This window comes from Sminthopsis crassicaudata, chromosome 1, assembly GCF_048593235.1.
Source record: "Sminthopsis crassicaudata isolate SCR6 chromosome 1, ASM4859323v1, whole genome shotgun sequence".
NCBI classification, from domain to species: Eukaryota; Metazoa; Chordata; class Mammalia; order Dasyuromorphia; family Dasyuridae; genus Sminthopsis; species Sminthopsis crassicaudata.
This window is the reverse complement of record NC_133617.1, coordinates 528,683,304-528,707,273: the sequence shown is the minus strand read 5'-3', so window position 1 is coordinate 528,707,273 and position 23,970 is coordinate 528,683,304. Positions and strand designations below refer to the sequence as shown.

Below are 23,970 nucleotides of genomic sequence, written 5' to 3'. Positions count from 1 at the left end.
TAGTTATTTCTGTCCATCATTGATCAACTGGAAGTGAGTTGGATCTTCTTTATGTTGAAGATATCCACTTCCATCAGAATACATCCTCATACAGTATTGTTGTTGAAGTTTATAGTGATCTTCTGGTTCTATTCATTTCACTCAGCATCAGTTGATGTAAGTCTCTCCAAGCCTCTCTGTATTCCTCCTGCTGGTCATTTCTTACAGAGCAATAATATTCCATAACCTTCATATACCATAATTTACCCAACCATTCTCCAATTGATGGACATCCATTCATCTTCCAGCTTCTAGCCACTATGAAAAGGGCTGCCACATTTTGGCACATTCAGGTCTCTTTCCCTTCTTTAGTATTTCCTTGGGGTATAAGCCCAGGAGTAACACTGCTGGATCAAAGGGTATGAACATTTTGATAACTTTTGGGCATAATTCCAGATTGCTCTCCAGAATGGCTGGATTCTTTCACAACTCCACCAACAATGCATCAATGTCCCAGTTTTCCCACATCCCCTCCAACATTCATCATTATTTGTTCCTGTCATCTTAGCCAATCTGACAGGTGTGTAGTGGTATCTCAGAGTTGTTTTAATTTGCATTTCTCTGATCAGTAGTGATTTGGAACACTTTCATATGAGTGGATATAGTTTCAATTTCATCATCTGAGAATTGTCTGTTCATATCCTTTGACCATTTATCAATTGGAGAATGGTTTGATTTCTTATAAATTAGGGTCAGTTCTCTATATATTTTGGGAAGCCAAATTTTTAAGGACTGAAGAGACAGTATAAGAAAATCATGGAGGCATTGTATTAAAAAACTTTTAAAAGATATTTTAGTAATAAACAGAGTTTTGAGGATCACAAAGTCAAATGATGTAGAAGATGAATAATAATCCATCAAAGGAAGAGAACCAAGAATGGTAATTTCACACTAATTAAATAGGATGAGGATAGGGGCAAAAGGAGGAGCATTATCTCTAGCAGTTAAAAAACTGTTGGAATTTTTGGAAATAAAGTTTCATTAAAGAAATAATGTTAGATAAATTCTTGGGGTTCTTCTTATAAAATCTCTTAGAGAGTTAAGTCTGGAAGCTCTAAAAATTTCCCTTTAGAATAGTTATTGGTTACAACATTAAGGTTCTAACCTTAGTTTCATAGCTAATTCTGCTGGAGAATGGAGTCATGGCTCCCTGAATCTTTATATGATATTCTTTATAATACACTATTATTGGGTACTTTCTTACTTATTGTGGCATATATTTCATTCTCCAGCAAGAACCCCAAGACTTTATCTGACATTATTTCTTTAATGAAAATTTATTTCCAAAAATTCCAACAGTATAGGAGCCTTGACTTAACACATATTGATTATGTGGCTATGGGAAAATCACTAAACCTCTCCCTAATGCCTAAGTTTCCTCATTTTAAAAAATGGAAACCCTTCTTTTTCCATTTTCACAAGGTTGTTTTGAGGAAAGCACTTTGTTAAAAAAGTATGTGTTTCTAAGTTTTACTTTTAATCTGAATTATAAACATCTTCTCTATGGCTTTCCTGGGTCTATTCAATCAACAAAACAATAAATCTAGCTATAATTTGTAACATTTGTAATGTAAATATTTATACTGAGAGAAATGATTATTTTTCTCTGATATTAATAACCAATTAATACTAGGAGATCCAGCATTTGTTCCCTTTCTATTTCCTCATTCAAAGCCCAGTCCTTGTAGAGAAAATTACTGATAGATGAAATTGGATTAACAATCTCCTCAGTCTTTCATGAGACCCCATCCAGCTGGGACACATGTACTTGGGTAGAAGAAGGATACCTTTGTCTACATTGTGGACATGGAGGTGATATGGGCTGTGAAGGAGGTGGGGAGAATAGTATGGATGTAAAGATAGTTTCTGACCAAGAATGACAGGATCAGAATCACCCCCCCCCCAAGCCATTTTTAGAATAAACCTACCTCTCATTACAATATTCATTCCCTCATTAATTGTTAACCAATTAGAATTGATTTCTATCTGTCAGGAACATCTACTCTCCAAGGATATTTAAACATTAAATGTTTCCCCATGGGAGTCTTTTGATTTCTGGGAGGGTCAATTTACCACATTCTGTGAATTATATGCTAGCAACAATTATTAGAGTGATTATAAATAACCCAGAAACTCTTGTCTTCCAAAAATTTTCATTTGTCACAATAATGAAAAATTAATAATCATCTCTTGAACTAGTCTCAGCAAGTTTTAGAACATTACTGTTTACAGTTATGCCTTAATTGTTTCTCATGACCAGTTCAAAGTGACTTGAACATAGTTTCTCTTCCCAAATAGATTGTAAGTTTCTTGAAGACAGGGGCCATCGTCCGCTTGTTCTCTCTAGTGCATTTCTATACAATAATGTTTTCTTATGAATGGTCCAGAAGTCCATTTTGTCTTCATAGCATATCCACTGATGAGAGTAGTGGAAATAATGCTAAAGAAGCAACTACCTGGACCCACAAGGGAGACTTCAGAACTTACCCTCTTGTTATTCTACACCGTGTTTGTGTGCAAGCACAAAGAATCAATCCATCTCTTAGCTCAAACAACAGATCCCTCAAGAATAAGAGCTGAATAAAATGTCATATGCCCGTCTGCTCTGCTGATTGACCGTCTGCCAAGGGAACAATTCTATAAACGCCCTCAAGTTCTCTCTGCCATCTGCTTCCCTCCTGTTCATCACTTCACTCAGGTTGAAAAGGGAAAAGTGCTATTCTTACTGATAGTAGAAAAGCCACCATTTGAATACAGAAAATATTGCTATTCTTTATCAAAACTGCACCTCATCTATTTGATATGGAAAACATAATCCGGATAGACCTGGAGTGGGAATTTGAAAAGCCTGTTTTACGAACTCTAAGTCTTTTGATAATGTCATAAAGTCTGCAAAACCTCAACTCAGTATTCATAATTAATTGCTAACAACTCCATTTAACAGGTTCTGAGTTCTTTTCATCTTCTTTAGGAAAGACAGTTCACTTGCATTGCTTACTGTGAGGAATAGCACTTTCCTTGTTATCAAAAGAAACAAAAGAGTTTTAAATAAAGGGAAAACATGTTAAAAATCCTTGGATGAGAATAAAACAGATAAAACCACTGTGGTAATAACATTCAAGGGAACAAGCTGATGAAAGTGACATGTTCAAAGCAGACAAGTCAAATTCAAACTTTTTCTGGAGCAACAAGGAAAAGAGAAAATGGAAAAGAGAGCCCATGAAAGGATGATGTCTTAGAGAACTATGTGTTTTCTGATTCAATTGTTCTGCTCTGAAGCTACAACAAAAAGCTCATTGACATTTTCTGTGTACTGAATGGAAATGGGAAGACCTGGAAACATTTAGGAGAATGTTTGTTTTCTTTAGATGACTTTGATGTTTTTCTGAAAAAGTTGAAACAGTTTGGATAATATGCATATATTTATTATTTGAAATGATAGAATGCTTAATGACGAGGTCTTGAGTAATTGGGTACAAATGGTAGAAAGGACCTAGAGCATGGATGGAATTTCTCCCTCAGATAGATAGAAAAGATCAGTTTAGCCTTCAGGTCCCACCCTTTGTGGAGATTGTCTTATTTACTATGTCTGATCAGAAATTTGAATTATGTTAAACCCCTGAGATTTCCCCTATAAATCTGTCCATGGCTCATGCCATCTTTGCTTGAACCTCTTTGGGTTACAGCCCACCACAACACTCTGCCTTCTCCTTTCTCCTTCCCCCATACCTCGTGATATCTGTCTTCTCATCCCCCTCTGCCTCATGGTCTCTGTTCTCTCAACTCCTACCATGCCTCTATTATTTCTCTTTGTTATAGCTAACTCATTTAGGGTATTAAATCTCTTTTGCTATTTTCCTGTCATCTAAGGGCATACCAATTTCATAGGGTCTTCCCTTTGTCTTAGTCAATTGTGAGTTCCTCTAGGGAACTTGTCCTTCCCACCATTAATTGTTAAAACTTCTTTCCTTGATAACTATATGTTCTCCCAATTCTATTTCCTATTTGCCATTCTTGGTATATATTGTATCTTTTTATTTTGTCTGTAACCTTTTCTCCTATATAAACCTCCCTTTTGCCAGATAGAATGGCCGTTGTACATTCTTCGCATGACCAAATCCCAACATTTGGTGCTAGACCTCAAATACGTCATTTGGAACTAGAAATTGCTCTCCTAAACCACATCATTTGAGATTCAGTTCAAATAAATGGGTACTTTTTTGCACTGGGTACAATGAGTACTTTTATATCAAAGAACTAACAATCTGGGCCCTCAATGACCCCGTATTCTTCACAGAATGTGATATGTTCAGAGATAAGTCAATAAATATATGTAAAATGATGAAAAGTAATTTCTAGAAAGAAATGCTAACATGTGAATTATTCCTATTTTACAACTGAGAATACTGAGGTAAACATCTGAAGTCAGGTTTGAATTCCAGGGCCAAAATTCTATTCACTATGCTATATAAACTGACCTTGAAAAAAGGTAAAGATTACAAAAGAAAATGAATGGGAAGATCATTCCAGATGTGAAGGGACTTAAATAGAGAGAGGGAGCCATCATCAGTCATCCTGACTTCTGTCTTGCCACTGGATTCTGATGGTTCTGGAGGAGATAGTGAAGCTGATGACTTTGCACAGCTCTGCCTCATTTAAATCCAATTCACTTGCAAGTCAAGACATCATTCACCATTCATCCTCTTCAAAAATGAAGGATGAAAAATCCTCTCTGAGTAGCAGTTGTTACCTCCCTGGGGACCCAAGGAAATAGATTCTGTTGGTCAATGGTGTGATTCTTTCTTTTCTTTGTCCAGCTCCTTTTTTCCCTGCTTCTCTTCTTTCTCTTTCTGCTGCTCTTCTTCTTCTCTCTCTGTCCACGTGTAAAGTCATATCCTTACATGTGGGAGTTCTTCCAAAGGAATACAAATTTTGATCAATTATGCTTTGGTTATCTTGGAACTTGGGGATTAGATTTTTTTTCTTCCCTATTTATTCTATCATTTTCTTAAAAAAAATAACTGGGACAATTGTCGTTTTTGTTCAATGTAGCTTTTTTTTTTAAATTTATGATCTCTTGAAATATAGCTCTGAAAAAAGCCTATTGTGATTCAAATGGAGCTACTTGACAATATCTTTAAACCCAAATCATTCTGGCTCTGTCAGATTAATCAATACTAGTTCCCAGCCCAAGTCTCACTTTCTCATTGTTTGGGCTTTGATGGCTCAGAATGAATATAAATATCAGTGTTTCCAATTTGACCAGAGACCTTGAGGATTTCCCTCCCTAGAATAATTCTTTTATGAAGGCAAACCAGGCCATGTTTTGCCTCAATTCTTATCTAGCTTTTAACTACTAAATGAGTATTGCCTCAGATAAACTGGGACCTGGAAAAGACCTTAGCTTAAAAAGGACAAAAGTTCCCAGTGCAACCTGGGCCATTGTCAGTCATCTTGCCACTGGACTCTGATGAGTCTGGAGGAGAGAGTGAAGCTGATGACTTTGCACAGCAATGACTCACTTAGATCTAATTCACCTGTAAGTCAAGACATCACCTTCCTGATATAATTGGTCCTCTTCAAGAATGAAGGACAAACAACCACAAAGTAGAGAGATGAAAGAAAGCATATCATAGCATCTAAGAGGTCAATTTGAGTGAAGAGCACATAAAGGGAAGTAATATGAAAGAAGCCTGAAAAAGTAGATGAGAACTGGATAGGGAGATCCTTAATGCCAGACTAAGGATTTTCAGTTTATTGAAGAAGCAATAATAAGAGTCACATGAACAGCAAAATGGAGGATTATACATTTTTCTCTGCTGACCATAACCTCTTCAAATGGAGAGTGTGAATGAAAAATAAAGAAGCATGCACTGTTTCCAAGATGTAGGACACTCAGAAAAAACAACACATGAACCAATTCTCACTGATCCTGAACTCACTCACAACTTCCTTGATCTTTTCCACCTCCATTATTTCCCTCATCTCCCAAACTCCCCACTTCCAGCAGTATGTGTCTACAAGAACCTGGATCATGGGTAGAATCTTGCAAGAACTTCATTCTCCCCTTTTTTTTTTTCAGTACCATGGAGACCCCAGCTTCAGGCTGCAGAATTTTGTTCAGAAGGCAACAGAGAAGCAGCCCAGAGATGGTTCCTCTTCAGAAGCAAAAGCTTATTTGAGAGGACAATTCATTGCAGCAGCAGCAACAAGGCAATCCTGATAACACTGTCACAGACAACCTGGTAGCACTGGTATAGTAGCCATCTGAAGTGGTGGTGAAAGGTGAGAGAATTAAGGAATAGAACAGGTGGGACAGGACACTGGGGCAGTACAATGTGTGTGTGTGTGTGTGTGTGTGTGTGTGTGTGTGTGTGTGTGTGATGAGGTGCAAATGATAAGGCTATTGGTAGTGAAGTGATGTGAGAATTGGGGTGGGGAATCCTCTCTGGTTTGTGGAAAGAATTCGTAACCTGAAAAGTCTTATATGGCAAAAGGGAATTTTATTGTTCACTAAGAAGCCAGCCTGTTAGAAAGACAAACTTCTTAGTGGCAAAAGGTCCTGTCAGGGAAATAAGAAAGGTTAACACTGAGAAGAGAATATCTTCACAGTGGGCAAAAGTCCTGGCAGGTAGCCTTGCTGAGAAGAGAACTTCCTTGGCAAGGCAAAATCCTGTTTCAGACTTTTGCAAAGATTTGGGGTTCAGAGTTGTCTTTTATTAGGTGTCTGAGGCTTGGGCTTCCCTTCAAAATTGAATGAGATTCCTTCAGTGTTGTCAATGCCCCTGGCTTGGATCTCTAATTGAAAAGAGATCACTTATCTTAGGAGTTTCAAACCACTCACTAGGAATATCAGACAGAGATCTCCAACTGAATAAAATCACTTAACTTGGGAGGGTGTTGTGTGGGAAAGGTATGCTTTTCCCAGGGAGAGTCTGAGACCCAAATCTCCCTTCTTTTACAGATTAAAGTGGTGTGTGTGTGTGTGTGTGTGTGTGTGTGTGTGTGTGTGTGTATTAAGTGAGCTACCATACCCCATTCTACTAAGCATTAGAAAAGATACCAGAATCCAGCTGGGACCAATGCTGATTACCCAAAAGTTACTTAGAACAGAGACCTAGGCTAGTGAATCATGAATTGCTTAATGTGGAAAGAAAATGAGATAATTTGAGATCCATCCCCCCTAAAAGCCATCATCAGAGGAGACAAAGTTAGAAAAATAATAGGAGAAAAATAGAGAATTTGAAATTATCAAATATTCAGGAAGAAGAAAACTTAAAAACCTTGAAATAAGTAGATAAATGAAAAGATAAAACATTAATAACAGAGGAATTATGGCCTTCAGATCTAGTAAATGAATTCAGACATTTAAGAACAAATACTGATGAAAGAAAATGATTGAACTCTTGATTAGACAGGGGATTCTCTGGAATGTAAGGAGAACATGGAATCATGATAGGCTGTTTCTTTGAGGTTCAAAAGAGGAAAGAGAATTATGAATGCAAAATGTATAGGTTTCACAGCAAAAATAAAAGGCAAATCATCTCCAAAATATACAGAGAATTGACTCTAATTTATAAGAAATCAATCCATTCTCCACTTGATAAATGGTCAAAGGATATGAACAGACAATTCTCAGATGATGAAATTGAAACTATTTCCAGTCATATCAAAGAGTGTTCCAAATCACTATTGATCAGAGAAATGCAAATTAAGAGAACTCTGAGATACCACTACACACCTGTCAGATTGGCTAAAATGACAGGAACAAATAACGATGAATGTTGGAGAGGATGTGGGAAAACTGGGACACTGATACATTGTTGGTGGAGTTGTGAAAGAATCCAACCATTCTGGATAGCAATCTGGAATTATGCCCAAAAAGTTATCAAAATGTGCATACCCTTTGACCCAGCCATACTTCTACTGGGCTTATATCCCAAGGACATACTAAAGAAGGGAAAGGGACCTGTATGTGCCAAAATGTTTGTGGCAGCCCTTTTCATAGTGGCTAGAAACTGGAAAATGAGTGGATCAATTGGAGAATGGTTGGGTAAATTATGGTATATGAATGTTATGGAATATTATTGTTCTGTAAGAAATGACCAGCAGGATGAATACAGAGAGGCTTGGAGAGACTTACATCAACTGATGCTGAGTGAAACGAGCAGAACTAGGGGATCATTATACACTTCAACAATGATACTGTATGAGGATGTATTCTGATGGAAGTGGAAATCTTCAACATAGAGAAGAGCTAATCCAATTCCAAATGATCAATGATGGACAGAATCAGCTACACCCAGAAAAGGAACACTGGGAAATGAATGTAAACTGTGAGCATTGTTTTGTTTTTCTCCCCAGGTTATTTTTACCTTCCTAATCCTATTCTTCCTTTGCAACAACAACAACAACAAAATTCGGTTCTGCACATTATGTATGGGAATGCCTGCCATCTAGGGGAGGGGGTGGAGGGAAGGAGGGGAAAAATTCGGAACAGAAGGGAGTACAAGGGATAATGTTGTAAAAAATTACCTATGCACATGTACTGTCAAGAGATGTTATAATTATAAAATTAATAAAAAATAAAAGGCAAAATAGAAAAATTGGAATCTGAGAAAGAACAGTAGACTAGGAATGCAAATATATAAAAGTGAAGGAGAATCTAGAAAAGAGAAGTAAAAAGCCCCAATAACATTGAAAGAACATATGCTCACTATGCAAGCAAAACATAGCAATCCAAAAAACAGAATGTTTAGAGACAATCTAAGGATCATAAGAACATCTGAAAGGAATGTCAGAAACCATCTTTTCCAACTCCCTCATTTTATTGATGAAGAAGCTAATACCCAAGTTAATGATGATATTACATATTAGAACAAAGGAAAAGAGAATAAAGTTTATTAAGGAGAGTTTTAGATATCTGAAACAGAATTTCAAAAGATTGATTTACCCTATTTTCTCAGTAAACTATGGTAGTTGCATTTTTTAAAAACCTGAGCATAGGTGCCTATATTGCCTATAAGAGGACATTTCCAGCTGTGGAAGTAAATTAATGAATTGCAAAGATTGGGAGCTTCTGTGACCCACAGTGGCTCTACTATGGGAAGTGGACACTATGTCCACTATTGTGCTTCTTGAAGGAGAAAATAAACACGAACAAAAGTACAGGACCAAGCTCTAAGCTAACTTTCCAGGAGACATAAACTTTGAGGGAGACAGTGCAGAGTTGAGGTAAAAGGTGAATTGCCTATTCAGCCTTAAAAAAACATTTCATATTCTGATACTCTAAGCACCTAATTATTTGGAAAGTATAACAGTTATAAATTGTTGCTGTTTTTAGTTTATATGGATAAAATAAATCGCTGCCCTACTTGATTTACATTGTTCACCCAGAACATCTTTACTTCTCCCTTTTGTAGAGATCTTAGAAATGAATTAGGTGGCAGCTAGTTGGCGCAGTGGATAGAGCACCAGCCCTAAAGTCAGGAGGACCCAAGTTCATATTTGCTCTCAGACACTTAACACTTCCTAGCTGTGTGACCCTGGGCAAGTCACTTAACCCCAGCCTCAGGGGGGAAAAATTAAAAAAAAAAAAAAAGAAAAGAAGAAGAAATGAATTAAACCCAGGTTTTAATTATTTCCCCTTGGCTCTAAGATTAGTGTATACAAAGCTGATGAATTAAAAAAAAAAGTGGTTTAATTCTATGTTTATGTTGGGGGAGGGAGACTCCCCTTAGACTGAATATGGTTCAGAGCATCCTTTAATGGCATAAGGAATGAATGAGAACTCTAACATTCTACTGGGCCCAGTAGCAGTTATATATTATTAAATTATTAGAAAATAAACCGTATTTATTTAAGTGAGAAAATGAAATGAGAAAAAGGGAAATATTTTTCCATTTAAATAATGTTCAGTTTTATTACTTATTAAGTGCTGCTGTGTTGAAACCACTTCAAATCTAAGTTTATGATACTTTGTTTAGATTTGTTTTAAGAATGTTTTGTTATAAAAAGGATAAAGCCTCTTTAATAAATTCTGTAAAAGTTAAAGAGAGGGTTTGAAGCCATAGGAATGATATGCCTACAGGAGTCATAGATAAATTCCAATTAATCAGGTAGCCAGCAGTTACCTGAAATACCTATGGGGACTGTGGAGATTGAGAGAAATTTGATCCCAAGATAGGTTTATAGGGTGATTTAGAAAGGAAAATTGTAATGAAGTCTGGGAATAAGACCAGGTTTAGATTAAACTGTGATTAATAAGAGCTAAAGATTAGTGAGAAAAGTACAAAATGAATTTCTTTAATTTTTTTCTTTATTATCTTAGGATCATAAAATCTAAGCACTAGAAAGTAGGACTTTAGAACTCTAAGATCTGAAATATATTCCAACTGTTAATTTTGCACAGTGAAATTTTAGCTTAATTAAGCAACTTGATTAAGATCATCAAGATGGTAAATAGAAAATCTGAAACACTTTGCTCTTTAGGCTCTTCATCTGTACCATGGTAGGTTTGAAAAAATATTATGTTCCTTATAGATCTGAAGTGTATGATCCATGATTTATTCAAGAATATATAATTTCTTAGTGGTCATATATATTGAAGATTTGAACCCAAATCTCCTGAGATTGCTATTTGCCAAGAACAACTGTCTCAATAATATTTTTACTTTTTTAAATGTTGCTCTCTTTTTTGTTAACTAAATATACTTGTGGCATATGTGACTAAAGCCATCCTTTGTGGCAGGGTTAAATTTATCATATTGAGTATTAGAATAGATTTTAGAAAGGAAAGAGAATTTGGAAATTATATAAATTTAATTTACTTATTTAATAAAGGATAAGTTCTATCTCACATCCATTAGATTAACAAAGCTGAGGGGAAAAAAGGAAAATGTGGGGTTCCAGAAAAATAAGTATATTAATGTACTGTACATGGAGCTATGAGTTGATATGGCCATTCTGGAAAGCAATCTGGAACTATGTCCCTCCAAAATGACTCAACCATGAGTACCATTCAATATAGCGACACACCACTACTTCATCTATGTCTCAAAGAAATCAAAGAAGAACAAAATATGCACATAAATATTTAAAGAAGGTCTTTTTTTGTAGTAGCAAATAAAGAGATGTCCTTTAATTGGGGAAAGTTTTATGGTCTATGATTGTAATGCAATACTATTACACCAGAATAACTGATGAAATAGTTCATTTCAGTGGAGATCTGTATGAACTGATGCAAAATGCAATGAGCAGAACATGAAAAAAAATACACAGTAAACAACAATGAAAAAAAAAGTCAAATAATTCTTATCAATGAAATGATATGAACTATGATTCCAGTGTACCAATGAGGAAGCTTGTTATTTATCTCCTAACCGAGAGGTGATGAACTCAGCAGAATGAGACATGATTTTTCTAATGTGCCATCCTTTTGTACATATTTCCATATTTTTCATGTTATGCAAGCAAAATCATACTAAAAGGGGAAAAAAACACAAGAAAGAAAAAAAGCAAACAAACAAGCAAAAAAAAAAGGTGAAAATGGTATGTTTGATCTACATTAAATATCCACAATTCTCTCTTTGGATACAGATGACATTTTTCATCCTAAGTCTATTGGGACTATCTTGGATCACTATATTACTGAGAAGAACCAAATCCATCATAGTTGATCATCACATAATCCTGCTGATACTGTGTATAATGTTCTTAATGTTCTATTCTGTTTACTTCACTCAGCACCAAGTCATGCAAGTCTTTCCAGAATTTTCTGAAATCAGTCTGCTCATCATTTCTTATAAAACAATAACAACCACTTATTAACATAACTAAATTATGGTGTCAAAAATCTCCACCTTTTTTTTTAGTGACACATCAAATCTATCTATAACAGTATTTTGTTTGGCTGAGCTAACTGTGGTAAAGTGACTTGCCCAGGGTCACTCAGCTAGGAGGTGTTAAGCATCTAAGGTCAAATTTGAACTCAGGATCTCCTGATTTCAGGGTTGGTGCTCAATCCACTGTGCTACCTAGCTGCCTCTATCTATAACAGTTTTGCACACACATAGCAATTATTTGGTACTGGCAGAAAAAGAAATATAACGTACTCTTTGGGCCACATGTTTTATTAAGCTGAGATATTCTATAGTCTCTTATTCTTTTTTTTAATAGTTTTTATTTACCAGATATATGCATGGGTAATTTTACAACATTGACAATTGCCAAATCTTTTGTTCTAATTTTTCCCTTCCTTCCCCCCTCCCCCAGATAGCAGGTTGACCAATACATGTTAAGTATGTTAAAGTATAAATTAAATACAATATATTGTATTCTCTTATTCTTATGGGTATTTCTTGTGACTAAATGCTTCCTGTTAATAATACTTTAATCAAAATGATTCTGTCAATGAGGATTAGTGATGATTGCATTACTTTTACTTGGATTGTAATTAGCAGAATTTTGCCAAAGTTCTAATAAAAGTATATGTGGCTCTGAGATGTTTTCTGCAAAGAAGGTCTTGGGTAGAAATTCAACTTATAGTGATACTTCACTTTTCCCTTTTTCTTCTTTCTCCTCCTTTCTTCATTGATCATTCTTTAGATAAAACTCTTCCCCCATTTTGTTTCCTTGCTGTATTAGCATCTTCTCCACAGCACTGCTGTGGGATACAACTTCATTGCTGTACATAATAAAAGTAATAGAATACTCTGTCATTGCCTCTGTTCTTGAAGATACAAATTCAATCCCTTTGCCTCTTTCCCATAATATGCATGCACACACACACTCTCAGCAAATACTCTCATCTCCTTTACCAAGAAGCTTCATCAGCATGATCTTTCTTTATAATCCCCAACTCTACATCTTTACTCTATCTCAGAATAGGTTGTCTTCCCTATAAAGGATAAATCTTCTACTACATCCTTGATTTTCTCTCCTTCTTTCTTCTACTGAATTTTGTGTGACCAATTAGCTTTTATCATTTTCCTTATCTCTGAAAAAAATTAGTAACTCCCCTTTTCCTAACTTCTTCACCTCTGCATACACATATTTTCATGTTTTTTATTTTTTTAAATCAGAAACACTAAAAACTCCTTTCACAAATTCTGTTACCCATCTGGTTTCCCTTTTTTCCTGCTGAATTTCTAGACTTTGCAGAATAGCATTCTCTCTACAGTTTTTCCCCTTAACTGGCTGGTCCCCTAGAGAGTTCAACTGACTACAACTGGTGTCAAAGCTTTGGGGTAACTTTGAGGGGCTGAGTTTCTAATGTTCTCACCAAAGAGATTCTCTTTACATTATTCTCACTATATGTTTCCCAATAGCAATTAGACAGACTTAACTGACTTTTTAGCAAAAGTATTTTAAAGAATGATATAGCAATTGATCAAATATTTATTAGGTTTCTACTATGTGTTAAGCAGTGTATTTGGAACTGGTGATACAAGCAAATCAAATAATCCCTGCTTTCAAGGAGCTCACATTGAAACAGGAAGACAATTACATACTAAAATATATTCAGCATAAATATAAAGTTACAAAGGCTGGGGGAGGGAGCACTAGAAGACAGTGATCAAGAAAAGCTTCCCATAAGAAGGGGAGCTTATATCTCAAGTTAAAAGAAGCAGGGGAATCTATGAAGTAGAGTGAAAGTGAGAATATTATCCAACAAATCTTGAAAGATTTGGCTCCATATTTGTAAGACTTTAAAAGCTAGACAGACAAATGTATATTTTACTACTTAGGAAGAAGTGACTGGAATTGATTAAGAGAATCACTTAGATCTGAAGTAAAGGAAAATTATTTTGGCAGCAGGGTTTTAGATGAACTGGAAAAGGCAAACACTTGAGATATGGAGACCAATGAGAAAGATGTAATACTCTACTCAAGAGTTAATGAAGGAAAGAATTAAAGCAAATTTTCCTAAACTATAGGTTATAGCCCCATGTAAGGTCACATTACTGAAGGCAGAGGTCTTGAAAAATTGAGCAACAGTAAAAGGTCTCAAATATTCTGCCAAGATGTAAAACTTTATGTTAAAAATAACCAAAAAGATTCATCTAAATAGTATGGAAATTTGCTTTCATCTTTAATAATGGCAAAATTATAAGTAAGGCAAAAATTATTTTAAAATAAATTTATTTATGATTTATTAACAGAAAATGTTTGATTTGTATACCTATTTTATATTCCTATATTCCTAGAGTCACAAAAAAATTTCTCAGGCAAAAAGGTATAGTGAATAGAAAGAAGTTTAAGAAACTCTGAACTAAAGGAGGCATTGTGGGGATGAAGCAAGCAAGAAGCCAGGTTTAGGAGATTTTATGAATGGTAAAACAAAAAACAAAAACAAAAATCAAGATTTGGCAACCATTTAAATATGTGGGGTAGGGAAAATAAGGAATTTAGAATCATGCCAAGATTGCCAATTTAGAGGACAAGAAGTTCCTTTGGCAGAGATGGAGAAATGTGTAAAAAGAGAAAGTTTAGAAATAGCTAAATTCTGTACATGTTGAGTTTGAGCTGTGTTCAAGACATCCAATTTGAAATGACCAACAGGAAATTGGTGAAGTAAGAATAGTCTCTACACTTGGCTCTACCAGTAGAATCACTTGTTCTATTGTTAATATTGTTAATATTTCATATTGAATCTCTTCATATATATTACTTTGCACAAATTTTAAATTTGTGTAAATACAAGTTATATTCCCCTCCCCCCCAAGGACAGTGATTTTATGTCATTTTGTCTATATTTGTCTAGCACAGGGTTTGTCAAATGGCAGGTCCTTAGTAAAAGTTTGTTGGATTGAATTCCTTTATTTGCTTGCTATAGGATAAGTGAAGTCTAGGTCTAGGTAGTTGTTTGGGAAAAGTTTATTTTAATAACAATGAACACAGGAAATGCACATGGTTTCTCATGTGGATTATGTTAATATACTTAAGCATGCTTTGTTATTGCTAATTAATGTACTGTTAATGTTCTGCTTTACTGACATTACCCTCAGGGGCATTTAGGGATTACAAGTGCTCCTTAATTAACATTTTTTAGCACTGCTGGAGGAGGAAACAATGCTTTGTAAAGAATTAGTAATCATTTGAAACTTAAAGAGAGACTGACAAAGATAGGGACAGAGACAGACAGAAGTAAGGAGAAAGAGAAGGAAGGAGAAAAAGAGGAAATAAGGAAGGCAAACAGGCAGGTAGGAAGGAATGAAGGAACGAAGGAAGAAAGGAAGGAAGGAAGGAAAGAAGGAAGGAACGAAGGAACAAAAGAAGGAACGAAGGAAGGAACAAAAGAAGGAAGGAAGAAAGGAAGGAAGAAGGAAGGAAGAAAGGAAGGAAGGAAGGAAGGAAGGAAGGAAGGAAGGAAGGAAGGAAGGAAGGAAGGAAGGAAGAAGGAAGGAAGGAAGGAAGGAAGGAAGGAAGGAAGGAAGGAAGGAAGGAAGGAAGGAAGGAAGGAAGGAAGGAAGGAAGGAAGGAAGGAAGGAAGGAAAGAAGAAGGAACACAACTTATGATAGAATTTTAAAGAAGTAACTTGAAGAAAGGACTAAAAAGCTTGACTGCCATGACGTTCACATATCCCAAAGGCCCCAAAAAACCTTCTTTGGAGGTGTTACTCTTTCATTAAGTGGGTACTTAGGGACTTTGTTAGCAGTAAACCAGATGCACCAGGTAGGACTAATAAGATCCATAAAGTTCCCAGATTTGATCTTCCTCAGGTTATGCCTTGGGATGTTTGGAAAAGGGAGAAATGACAATAACTTGTATTTATTACAGGGCTTTCAGGTTAATTGAGGCTTTTTTCTTCACAATAAATTTGTGACATAGGGCATAGGAGTATTATTATTATTCCCATTTTACAGATGAGGAAACAAGTTCTGAGAGATCACAATTACATACACAAATACATGTATGTGTATGTGTGTGATGGAATTTGAAAGACTAAAGTCTGATATGCTATCATCAGTTTATCACTGGATTAGTAAAAAAAGATCAAGTATTATATGTGTGTGTAAATTTATAATTATTCATATATACATGTATCTGGAAATATATGTATATGTTGATGTAATCCCCTGTTCTGACATTTGCATACATATTTTGTGCATACACTTGTGTATATGACTATATATGTGTGTATATATATACACACATATACATATGTATTGTGTAAATCTGTAGGATTTAGAGGCATGAGTTTGGCAATAGAACCCCAAAATTCTCTAAAAATCCTTGAAGCAGAAAGTCTCCTTGAATTCTGGCCTCTGACCTCAGGAATAACAGCTTCATTCTGTTATCCAGATGGGGCTGGTTGAGTCCTGAACTGGAGAATTCCAACCGCATTGAATTGGAGAAATACCCATTCAATTCTAAGATTTTCTATTCAATTCCAGCTCAAACACCACCCACTAACCCCGACTTGTAGCCAAAGGCTTCTATTATAAAAAGAGCCAATTTAAAACCCAATCCTTGCAGAGGACCTAATATGCCATGCTAAGGAAACTCTCTCTCCCTGGCATTGCAGCAAACTGCCCGCTGAAATGATATTTTCTTTCAGCTTTGCCCTCTCTTTATCTTCTCACCTATTTCCCTAGCAAGACTTTATACCTCTCTGTCGGGATCTCTCTACTAGAAACTTTACTTCTCTGTCAGACCTTGCCACTAAGGAATTCAGTCTTTCTATTCATGCATAACAAAGGCTGACTTCCCAAGGCCAATAATAAACTTCTTTTTATCAGTCTAGCTCGGGTTCATAAATTCCTTTACGAAGGACCTCTGTGCTGCCAGAAGGGGGTTTCCACAACTTCCTACCTTGTGCAGAATCTCAAGGGGAATTAGAGGAACCAAACGTTCATTTGGTTGCCTGAACCCTGATCCTGCCACTAACCTCATCATTTGACTCCCTGACCACCAGGAATCCTAATCTCATTTTGGTTCCCTGAATCTAATCTCATCAAGTTGTTCTTCTTAGTGTATACTCTACCCATCCATGTTTCTTCTGTGTGTGAACTTCTCTATTCTACCTCTATATGGTAACTTCCTAGGTGTGTTCACTTTTTGTACTGATGATATACCTATCTATTAGGAAAGAGTGTGCCTTAGCTCATGATATACTTTTTTATACCTTCTTATTTTGGTTATGCTATTTCATTAGATGTTCTTGCTTTAAATTCATTGTGTCATATCCATTGTGTAATCATGCCTTTACTGTCCTTTAGAGAAGAGAAGGAAAAAGGAGAAGATAAAAGGGGAGGGACTAGTCTAGTTGACTAATAAAAGCTAAAATACTGGTGGGGGCTCTTAAGCTATGGGTTTTGAGTTGATGCAAACTCATGGCATATCTTAAATCTGGGATATCGTGTCTGAGCAGATCCATATATAAGTTATAGGATATCTCCACAGGAAAAAAAGGGGGAACCAAATTGTTAGGAAATAGTAGAATAAATTATGGTAGCTAAATATGTTGTGCCACAGTTTCCTTTTATTGTCCTGATTCAGTTTCCCTAAATTGTCCTGACACAGTTCTCTAAATTGTCCTGACACAGTTTCCCTAAATTGTTCTGACTCAGTTTCCCTGAATTGTTCTATCTCAATCCCCTTAGTTGCAATCCCCACTACGGTTCATTAAGATTGATATAACTCGGGGCCACTTACTCTAAGGTTATAAATTGTCAATGTGTAAATTCAAGATAAGTTCAGAGTTCCTGGCTCCTAACTCCTCCTTAATCATCAAGAATTTATGTTCCTACCCACCATTCTGTCATTGTTCTTCTTGATGCCAATTTATCAGCATGTCCAGTGCCTCCTCCCACCCTGTTAGAACCAGATTGATATTCCTTTCCCACTCTCAGTGCTCTGACTGCCTCTTCTACCCCTGTAGCTAAGCCACGTACATATATATATATATATATATATATATATATATATACTTCATAGGAAGCACACATAGGATGCTTTGGACATCAGCCCTGGGGTTATCATCCCCTCAGCAAATCTCTCCCTTTCAAATAAAATATTAAAAAAACTCTCTAATCTCTATCTTGCCTCAGTTTCCCTGGCATTACAAATGTAATATTAGGAATAAAAATGAAAAATTCAGAGGAATTTTGTGAAGAATCAAGAATGTGTATGTAGTAGAATAATATACAAGCTGATTTCAACTTAACAAATGCTGTTTATTCTGATTCTTCATGATCCCATTTGAGGTTTGCCATTTCCTTCTCCAGTTCATTTTACAGATGAGAAATAGAGGCAAACGGGATTGAGAAATTTATTCTATGAAAATAGAGATACCATTTGAAAAAGAGCAAACCGGGTTAAAAACAAAGGATAAAAGAAATCTGTCTTGTAAAAGTTAAAGCACATGAATTTGAAGGAATGGAATAGAGAATGGGAGTTAGACCTGAGAAAACTCAGTGCTGGAATCTCCTTCATTAATGTTGCTCAGCTACTCACCTGTAACTTACAGCCTTATAGGACTGACTTGGACAATGATAGTTAAGAGGTAAATAAGCCCAAGTAAGGGACATGTAGCTAATATGTGTCACAGGAAGTACTTGAATTCATGATTTCCTGACTCCAAGGCCAGTCTTTTATCCACTAAGCTTTCTTTTCTTTTAACAAATGGTAAATGACAAAGGAAAATCAACTGTAGTCGTTCTTTTGCGTTGGTTTGCTTAATTTTTCATTTTTGACACATGTGTTTATGTTTGAATTCTATGCTAAAACAAAATTTATCAGTTTTTAAAAAAGGAATTGGGAAAAGCCTGTTGTTGGAGGAACATTATATTTAAATGTTACCTCAGGACACAGGAGACTCACTCATTGAATTCCTAAATTGATAGTGCCAGCAGTTCACAAGTATAGCAGTGTCTCTGAAGTTTCCAGAACGTACTGGGAAAATCAGGAAGGCGAAGGACAAAGTAGGGTGAAGAAATGGCTAATGAGTTCAGGAATTTTCTCTGGTTGAGGTTGATCCCTTTGTCTTGAAGAGTTTACAAGTTTCTCTTTAGACATTGATTCAAAGAGCACTTTCAGCCTAGGGAAATTTCATTCATCTTGCTAAAGCCCACTACAGGATTTGATGTAGTAACTCCCAGCCAACTTGAGGGACTATTCTCTTCTTTGCCAGGAACACTGGCAGCAAATTTCTTAATATTGTCATTTCTTTGGCAAGTGTCAGGATTATCTAGAAATCAAGATAAAGAATGACCACACCTTTTGTGGTCACTCAGGCCAATCTATCAGTCAGTTTGTATTAAGCACTTATAATGTTATAGGCTCTGTGGTGGGTCCTAAATATGCAAAGAAAGGGAAAAAAAATTCCCTCTCCGAGCTGTACAATTAAGGTCCAGAATAAATGTGGGGAGAGAATAATTCTAAATGAGCAAGGCAAGAATCTGGAGAGAATTATGACCTACCTATTCTTGTAGTTTCCATGGAAGTTTATAGAGAAAGCCATGGAATAAACTTAAAACTAAGAGAAATTTAATCTAAGCTCTTAAAAATCAGGGCTTCTTGAAAAAGAGAGGAATTATAAAAAGAGAAGCAGGCAGCTAGGAGGTACAGTGGATAGAGTACTAGATCTGGACTTAGGAAGACTCATCTTTCTGTGTTCAAATCTGGCCTCAGACATCTCCTGGCTGTGTGACCCCGGGCAAGTCATTTTACCATGTTGCCTCAGTTTCCACATTTGTAAAATGAGCAGGAGAAGGAAATGACAAAAAATTCCAGTTCTTTGCAAGAAGATCCCAAATAAGGTCATTAAAAATCAGACATAGGTGAACAACAACAAAGAGAAAGTAAATCTTCAATAATGTAGATGCTAAGAAAAATAGGTAAGTAATCCACTTAATGGTTTACATTGTTCTTAGATTTTTGTTTTAGTTTTTTTTTTTTTCCTGCTTAAGTTATTAAATAGAGGAGCTAGTCTTTGACCAACCCTTTCTCCCACTCCCTTCATAAAGCCTGAAGCTCATTATGTAATCACAAAGTGTTAATGTGATGTTAAACTAAGTATAAAAATGCAACCACCCTTAACTCAGTTTACTGAGTGAAAAATAACAACAAATTAGTCACATCCCTGGGGACTTTAAATAGTTGAAGCCTATATGATTTTTTAAGCCATTCTAAAATATTAAGAAGCAGAAGATGCTTATGGAAAAGATTAGGGAGAAAATGAGAATTGTCTTCTCTTTTCCCATCTCTATTAGAAATGCAGCTTTGTTTTTTCTTCTTCTTTTTAGATTTATTTGCTAGTTTTCAACATTTTTATAAGATTCCTTTCCTTCTTTTCCCCCTTTCCAAGATAGCAATAAATCTGATATAGGTTATACATGTGCCATCATATTAAACATATTTCTGCATTCAGAAATGCAGCTTTGAAAGGAAGATGCTGTTTCACTTGGAAACATTGCATCCAGACATCCACATTCTAGATAGATGGGAGAAGCAATCATTAAAAGGAGGAAGTAATTTTAAGGAGCAGTACTGATGGCCAAAAAGAAGAAAGTCAGTTATGAAGAGGAAAAGACTCTCAGAGTCTAGTTAATTTATCAGCTCAGCAGAAAAGCTTTAGCCAAGCATAGATGTGCATGGATTCTCTGAAGACAGTAAGGATTTCCAGGTACTGTAATACTGGGAGTATTGTGTTTTTGATTTTATTTTTTTATTTTTTTATGTGTCTGACCTTTGCCAAAGACATAACTTAGAGATGCTTGCCTCATTACCCTTCCACTTTCAGTTTGAGTCCCCCTTTTCCATGGACAATAAATATGTGTTATCTCAAATCTTCTATGAAGAATATTTTGCAGCTGCTGTTTTTATTATGCCACCTTAGTAAATGGCTTTGCTAAGAGTTAATTGTGTCTATGACTGATTGTTAAAGGAAGCACACTAGTAGGGGCTCTATAATTTTAGGCTTGCAGGCTCACAGAGTCTGGGCACTCAGCCCTTGAATTTGAATGTGGGTTAGGAGAGAATTACAGAAGGGATGCTATACTTATTAACAAACTACCCCCAATATTAGACATGTCCCCAAATAAATTATTTTTATTTTTCTTGTATTAGCATGTTAAAGTGCATATTGATTTTTCCTAATAGAATGTTAACTCCTTGAGGGCAGGGACTGTTTTGATTTTTCTTTGTATCATCTAGCACATTGCTTGATACATTATAGATAATAATTGAATCGAATTGAAATGTTGTAGGTAGATACAAAAAAGAAGCTTATAGAAGTTACTCTCTTTATTTGGCTCCCTCCCTCCTGTGTGCCTCATATCCATTCCCTTCTCCCTGCAGGTGTGTTCTTTCCATGGATTTCCCCACATCCTAGAGGGATTTATTTGAACTAAATGGGGCTGGATGAGTATAGGCCAGTGAATGAGGTCCCACCAGAGTCAAGGTAGTGGCAGGAGCAATGACTGGGAGGAATACCATTACTATTATCAACAAGAGAGGTTCCAGTAATGATGTGAAAGCAGCTTCTGTGGGTTTAAAAGAGAAGAAAGTGAAGACCATTCTACCAATTAATGGTAAGAATGAGTAAGAAAAGATTGGCAACTCTCTCAACTCCTGCATTGTCAAGAACTCTTGCTAAAATTGCAGTAGCTCCTCTGGACCAAACCCACATCATCTTGCGAATGTGTTCAAAAAATATTTTTTTTTGCCAAGGAAGCCTTCAGGCTCATCTATTTCAACTATCTCAAAGACGTCTTCTTCAGCTTGTGGAGAGGCAACTCTGCCACCATGGTACTGGTGATTCCCAGTGCAGTGTCCATGAGAAGTGCAAACTCGTCCTGGGCCGTTACTATGGCTTCAAGAGTAAAGCTTTGCTCCCTTAGCCAAGACTTGTTGCTGGTGCACTGACTGGTATGACCGCTAATTCTGTAACCTACCCATTGAATATGGTGACAGCCCAAGTGGCCATCACACCCAAGGAAATGTATAACATCTTTGATGTCTTCATCCAGATGTCCCATGAAGAATGTCTAAAAACTTTGTATAAGGGATTTATGTGAACAATCCTTGGAATTATTCTTTATGCTAAGCTGAGTTTCTTTACCTATGAAACAATAAAGAAATTTCACTGTGAACACAGTGGATGATCACAACCATATATTCCTTTGAATGAATGATATTTTTGGTGCCTGTGTCATTGGTCAGTCAGTCTCCTACCCCCTAGATATCATAGGGCTATAGAAGCAGACAAGTAGGAGTAAAGGGTCTATAACACAACATTAAAGGTTAATTAATTAAGTAATTAATTTGCTGATTTAATTTTAAGATTTAATTTTAAAATTTAATTTAATGTTAAGTTAGTTAATTAAGTTCATTAAAATGAACCTTGCAAGACATTGTGAAGGAAGAAGGATGCACCCAATGTTTATAAGAGGCATTGAACAACCATTGGCTTAAAGGCCCAATAGCAATTCTTACTCTTCTGCCCTTCTTTTTTTCACCAATACTACTTTTGACCTAATGCAGATTCTTTTTCATAAATTAAATTATGACAGTGGTACCCAGAATTAATGTTCTAATTTTCAACTACCTAGATTACTTACTGAAACATATGTGTATATGTAAAAATTGCTACTACTATCCCTTACATTATTGTGAAACATGATTTGAAATTTTACTTTATTTTTTTTAATAATTGAGTTTGCAGTATTGCTAGCCTTGGGCTCAGGCTGTGCCTAGATTGGTTGGGATTCGCATGGTCTTTCTCTGCTTTTGGATGGTTATAAAAGATGGATCAATAATATCTCTTTTGAGTCTAGTTATGAGTTCCTATATTTTGCCAGGAAATACCTTCTAGCTTTAATCATCACTATCAATCTCTTCCTCTAGGTGCCTTGACTTCAGTTGCCATCCTCTCAGCTGTGTTTAACTCCTAAAAGGCACATACAAAAGCCAGAAATACAATTAAAAACATTAGCTGAGAGAAACTTGTTTCTTTAAAAGCATTTGGCAAAAAGAAAAAAAAAAAAAAAAAAGGAAATAGAAAGACAACCTCCCCTTACCCCCAACCCAGAAAATAATCAGGCCCTCAAATAACTAAAGTTAGAATCAACTTATATCTCTCTTGAGGAAAAGAAGCTGAAGAAAATCACAGAGAAAATAAGAATAGGAATCACCAGCTCTCTGTTGGTGTTTTAGATTTTGTAATGTTTTTAATTGCATACCCAATTCATCTGCTCTTTCTTTGTTAAGATTATATTGTTGTGTTAAGACTGTAAAGAGATATAATTTACTTCAGTGACTTCACTTAAATTTTTTTGGTTTGTTTTCTTATTGTGGCTGTTTTCTTTGAGGAAATTACCTTTTGTTTCTAAAATTATGCTTTGATTATTAATTGTATTTTTCCCTCTTTCATATCTTTTCTATTTTTTCTTTTCCCTGTATTATTCTCTCTCTCTCTCTCTCTCTCTCTCTCTCTCTCTCTCTCTCTCTCTCTCTCTCTCTCTCTCTCTCTCTCTCTCTCTCTCTCTCTGTCTCTCTCTTCCCCTTCCCCCCCTCTCTCCCCCCCCTCTCTCTGTGTTTCTCTGTGTCTCTGTCTCTCTCTTTTTAGAGAAAAAAATGGGAAGAGAAGGAGTAACAAGACTTTATTCAATACTTAAACTGTGCTTAAAGTGTTCTTACTTCTCCACCCTTCATCTCTTCACCAATCCCAGATGCCAATGAATAATTGTTTTCATCCCCTCTCCCTCCCTCATTCCCTCCCTCCCTCTTTTCCTTCTTCCTCTCTCTCTCTTTCTCTCTCTCTCTCTTCCTCTCTTTCTCTTTCTTTCTCTCTCTCTTTCTCTTTTCCTCTCTTTCTCTTTCTTTCTTTCTCTCTTTCTTTCTCTCTCTCTTTTCCTTCCTTCCTTCCTTCCTTCCTTCCTTCCTTCCTTCCTTCCTTGCTTTTTTCTTTCTTTCTTTCTTGCTTT

At 36.0% G+C, this 23,970-nt stretch overlaps 1 pseudogene; it reads left to right on the top strand.

Moving 5' to 3' along the window:
• Positions 1-20,108: 20,108 nt before the first annotated feature.
• LOC141550784 (mitochondrial coenzyme A transporter SLC25A42 pseudogene) lies at positions 20,109-22,523 on the top strand (annotated as a pseudogene).
• The last annotated feature ends 1,447 nt before the right edge of the window (positions 22,524-23,970 follow it).